Source organism: Triticum dicoccoides, chromosome 1A (assembly GCF_002162155.2).
Source record: "Triticum dicoccoides isolate Atlit2015 ecotype Zavitan chromosome 1A, WEW_v2.0, whole genome shotgun sequence".
NCBI lineage: Eukaryota > Viridiplantae > Streptophyta > Magnoliopsida > Poales > Poaceae > Triticum > Triticum dicoccoides.
In genome coordinates this window covers 224,848,689-224,854,688 of record NC_041380.1, presented here as the reverse complement: position 1 = coordinate 224,854,688, position 6,000 = coordinate 224,848,689, and positions in this window count along the sequence as shown.

Here is a 6,000-nt window from a genome sequence, read left to right as displayed (position 1 = left end):
GATCATTAAAGGTGATAGTCTTTTCTTCAACTTTAATAGGTGCAACTACTTTTACTTCAGTGGGAGGATTATACTTAAACCACTTCTCCTTTGGGAGATCAACATGAGTAGCAAAGAATTCACAGAAAGAAGCTACTATCTCAGAGTCAAGTCCATATTTAATGCTAAATTCATGGAAAGCATCGGTATCCATAAAAGATTTAACACAATCAAACTTAGGTGTTATACCTGACTCCTTACCTTCGTCGAGGTCCCAATCTTCAGAGTTGCGTTTGATTCTTTCCAATAAATCCCATTTGAATTCAATAGTCTTCATCATAAATATCCAGTACAAGAAGTATCGAGCATGGAGCGATTACTGAGAGGAAGCCGAGCATAAAATTTTTGAATAATCATTTCTATTGAGAGCTCATGATTGGGGCATGAATATAACATTGACTTAAGCCTCCCCTAAGCTTGAGCGATGCTTTCTCCTTCGCGAGGCCAAAAATTATATATATAATTACGATCATGATGAACAAGATGTATAGGATAAAACTTCTAATGAAATTCCAATTTCAATCACTTGTAGTCCCATGATCCCATATCATCACATAGCCTATACCATGTCAATGCATCTCCCTTCAAAGATAAAGGGAAGACCTTCTTCTTGATAACATCCTCGGGCATACCTACAAGCTTAAATAATCCACAAACTTCATCCACATAGATTAAGTGTAAATCGAGATGCAATGTTCCATCTCCTGCAAAAGGATTAGCTAGCAGTCTCTCTATCATACCTGAAGGAATTTCAAAGTAAACATTTTCAGTAGGTTCAGTAGGTTGAGGAGCAACTCTTTGCTCTACTGGTCGGGGTGAAGATACCCCGAACAAGCCCCTCAAAGGATTATGTTCCATAGTAACAAGTGATAGTAAATTTCAGCACACTATATAAATTTTTTCTTACCAAAGGCGCTTCACTCCCCGGCAACGGCGCCATAAAAGAGTCTTGATGACCCACTAGTGTAGGGGATCTATCGTAGCCTTTTTGATAAGTAAGAGTGTCGAAATCAATGAGGAGCAGAAGAAAATGATAAGCAATTTTCAGTAAGGTATTCTCTGCAAGCACTGAAATTATCGGTAACAGAGAGTTTTGTGATAAGGTAATTTGTAACGAGTAGCAAGTAATAAAGGTAAATAAGGTGCAGCAAGATGGCCCAATCCTTTTTGTAGCAAAGGACAAGCCTGGACGAACTCTTATATAAAGGAAAGCGCTCCCGAGGACACATGGGAATTACCGTGAAGCTAGTTTTCACTACAAGAAATATGTCAACTTATGACCCTCACTATTGGTCTCTGAAAGGTCATAGTTTTTCATTTGCGACCTTTTTGTGACCAAAAACAGAAGGTCAAAAGGTGGCGGTCATAAACTGAAATTAACGACCTTCTCTGTGAGAAGGTCGTAGATGTTTTTGACCAAAATAGAAGGTTGTTGAACCTATGACCTTTTGTTTTGGTCACTGGCTGTCTGCCCAGGCCACGCCGGATCCAACGTGGCAATCTGATGTGGCAAAATTGCGATCAATTGAAAAGGTCACTAACAAGATTCAGCCCGTGATAGAGGCGAGGGTGTCCCGATCTTTCGATGAGATGATAACTATCGATTTGGTGGAGATGACTTTGACGATCCGACTACAAACGTGCACGACGTTGCGCCTTAGCAATCGCTAAACCAATCTCCTGAGGTTACTGACGATGCCGGAAGCACGGTCAGCCTGACCACGAAGGTCTATTCCTGCAAGCAATCGAAGAACGAGCAAGAATATGATAAAGCAATCTGAATATTGCAAATATATATGAGGTATTGATAATGGTGGGGATCCAGAAGCGGTCTTTGTCTGGTCGTTGGACACAAACGAAGTACACGAAGTTGCAATGGCTAACTTTTAACTAAACAAATCCCAAGGAAAAAGCTACTAGATGGATCTACTTATATAGGAGCAAGGGGTGGCGGCCAAGGAGGTGGGAGGACGTCCCAAGGCAGCCTAAAACTAAATCTAGGTCGTACAAGGCCAATGGGCCCAAGTGGAGGTGATGTAACACCTTTGGACTTGTAGTTTGACTCGGATTCTGCTGCAGCATCAGATTGTTTCGTCCACAACTCAACGCTCCGGACGAATTTGAAGGTGATTCCAATTGGGTTGGAAAGTGCACGAAATCTAGTTTCCAACAAAAAAAGAATCACCCAATTCGGAGTCCGTATGAAAAACTTGTGTGCGTTTTGAGTGAGGTATGTCTGTGCAGTCCGAATCTGAATCTAGAACGTGAGAGACTTGGACTCTATCTTCTCTTGGGCCAAAAGTGACGTGAGAGTACTTTTTGGACAGCAAATAAACATCTCTTTCTTCCTTATCTTCATATGTGGATTGTACAAATGTCCCATACACCTGCAATTAGACAAAACACAAAAGTGTGTGAAGTATTTTTGTTCTGGATAACATAAATAGATTATTGAATAGTTTGCACTAGAAATCACCTGACAAATATGCATATATGCAATATTTTTGGTCATATCCAAGGTAGTCATGTCCTCATCATCCTCCCCTTCTTGAAAATAAAGCCGTCCTCGGCGTTGCTTAATCTGAAATGTGGCTAACAAAAGAGACAAGGTGTACATATTGTATATGTATATGTCATCCATTTTTACTTCCCTTGATTTTTGCATATATGACACATGAATAGATGAGTAACTTGCATAGTTCATAAAATCCAAAGCCAAAAAATTAGCACAAGAAGTAGAAGGCATGAAAATATTGCAACTCAGTTTGCACATATAAGTGAAGCTCTTATTCATTTCAAAAGATTGACAATGTTCACCATTAAACCATCCCAACATTGGTGAATAAACCTTACTTGCATCAAATTTACATGCTACAACATGCTTAAATAAGCAAACATGCAATAAGTCATTTAACACAGAATCATCACCAAGATTAGAGGTCATATCAAAATGATTAAACATTGGTTATTTTGCATCAATAGTTAATTCAATGGGTGCACTCAAAATTGTTGGTATTTCAGTTGTTTGATCACATGGCAAAGTCAAATTATCAACGTAGTCCTCTAAAATAGGTGGTGTGATCAAAGTAGTGGGTAGCTCATCAGATGGTGCATTCAAATTGACAAGGCATTCATCATTCTCATGTAGCGATGGAAGATCAGTACCTTTGTCATTACCTCTTATGATCAACTCAGATGATGTAGCCACTCTCGGGGGCGATGTGTCACATGGTGGAGGTGATGTAGTCCTGACAACAACGGATGTGGTTGTCATAGTATGCCTAGTAGTTGAAGGAACAATCATATCAACTCTTGGAATGTGCACCGTGCGCTTGTTCTCCTCGTGGCCAACACGTCGTTTTATTTCCTGTTCAGCTTTGCAAGCAAGATGAAACAAATGGTCCATAGGATAACACTCTTCATGAATTAGTATCTCTTGAATATCATGGTTTAATCCTCCCCAAAATCTATCCATAAAATCATCTTCACTTTCTTCTAAAGAGGAATGCAACAAGGTAGTTTGTAAATCATCATAATATTTTGTTACAGTTTCACTACCTTGTTTTAAGTGTTGCAACTTCTTAATCATGTCACGAGTATAATAAGCAGGGACGAAAGTATGTCGCATGGCAAGTTTCAAATCATCCCAAGTAGTAGGTATATAATCAGGGTGTAACCGACAATATTCACTCCATCAAACCAAAGCATAACCAGTGAAAGAACCAACCGCAACCTTAACCTTTTTATGTTCATTGAAATTATGGGAAGCAAATATATTTTTTATGTCGAACTCCCATTCAATATATAAAGCAGGTTTAAAACGGCCATTAAATGGTGGTATAGATACATTAACCTGATCATGTGCATTTGGATGTTTGTGCACCTCTCGTGACGGTTGTGGTATTTGCAAAGGTGGTGGCACGTCTCCCGCGATCGACAAAGCCCATGAATTGACTCTGGATCCTGTCATGATTAGTAGAACAAGAAACAAAACCCAAAAATAATGCTCCTATAACTACTAGGATGTGGTAGTAAAACGCTCACAGTAAAGCAAATATCAATGTCTTACAAGTTCTTACCATGCAGCAGGCGGTGATCGGCAACCAGCGGTGTCAAGTAACTCCGAATATTGAGTAATATGTGGAGCTGGGTTGGCTATATATGGTAGCAAAAGATTAGCAATAATCAATTCAGAGATGCAATGTTGAATAAACGCTTAACGACGGTACTGTGCTGGTCCTAGGCTAGACCGGACTAGAGACGCGAGCCTAGAACACTAATAAGGTCACGGCATAGCACAACTAGCATCAATGAAGGATACTAAGTAGCTCTTGACAGCAAGATATAAGTGAAGATCACAAGGGCAGTGAAGATAATGATGAAAAACAACTGCCAAGCAGGATATACAACAACTCTTTCTCCAACTTTCCTCTTGAAAAGTTTGAGACAATTTTCTGATAAATTCCTTCAAAGAATGCTACTAACTCAAGCTTTCCAATGCAAAAAGAATCACTCAATTCCGAGTTGATATGAGGAGTCAAAGAATTCTAAAACTGGCCTGAAAAATTGGAACAAGCTGTGTTCACAAACTTCGGAGCGCAAAAAGACCTATTTAAAGGCCGATTTTCAGGTGTCAAATATTGAACTAGCTTCTGCGACTATTTAGATGCGGCTCGTCGCTATCTTCAATTTGAGTACTCACGGAGCCAAAATGGACTTCGTATGAGGAAGATACACCTGTTTTACTGAACAGTGCGCAAAACAGATTCCAATCTGAATTCAGGTACAAGATTGATTCTAGATAGATCCACTTTTTTTTTCTTCTCTCTTTTTTTTCTCACGCTTTTTTTTTCTTTTTCTTCTCTCTCTTTTTCTTTTTTTTTTCCTTTTTCTCTTTTTTTTTGTCTATCTTCTTTTTTTTCCAAGACAAACTAGATAAGATGCAGATTGGATCAGGCGAAGATGTGAATGACCTCAACTATGATTATGACAATGAACAGTGCGTAGCACGTGGTGGAAATTAATAGATGAGATGGTGGACAGCGGAAGGGATAATGATGCAGCGGCGGCGTGACTAATGTGAACAGAACTCGAAACTCTAAAGGAACTAGACGCCAAGACCAGCAACTGACACGACGATGCAACCGATAATTCAACTATGCAAGCAATGAATAGAAAATTGCAAAGGCTCAGACTGGCTTGGATAAAGGATGAACAGATCTAACTTTTTTTGTGTGTGGCTTTTTCTTGGACAATAGGTAAGAAAATAAATCTAATCTAGAAAAACTGGAAATTCTCACCGAGCAACCTGAAAACTGATACCACTTGATAGAGGCGAGGGTGTCCCGATCTTTCGATGAGATGATAACTATCGATTTGGTGGAGATGACTTTGACGATCCGACTACAAACGTGCACGACGTTGCGCCTTAGCAATCGCTAAACCAATCTCCTGAGGTTACTGACGATGCCGGAAGCACGGTCAGCCTGACCACGAAGGTCTATTCCTGCAAGCAATCGAAGAACGAGCAAGAATATGATAAAGCAATCTGAATATTACAAATATATATGAGGTATTGATAATGGTGGGGATCCAGAAGCGGTCTTTGTCTGGTCTTTGGACACAAACGAAGTACACGAAGTTGCAATGGCTAACTTTTAACTAAACAAATCCCAAGGAAAAAGCTACTAGATGGATCTACTTATATAGGAGCAAGGGGTGGCGGCCAAGGAGGTGGGAGGACGTCCCAAGGCAGCCTAAAACTAAATCTAGGTCGTACAAGGCCAATGGGCCCAAGTGGAGGTGATGTAACACCTTTGGACTTGTAGTTTGACTCGGATTCTGCTGCAGCATCAGATTGTTTCGTCCACAACTCAACGCTCCGGACTAATTTGAAGGTGATTCCAATTGGGTTGGAAAGTGCACGAAATCTAGTTTCCAACAAAAAAAGAATCACCCAAT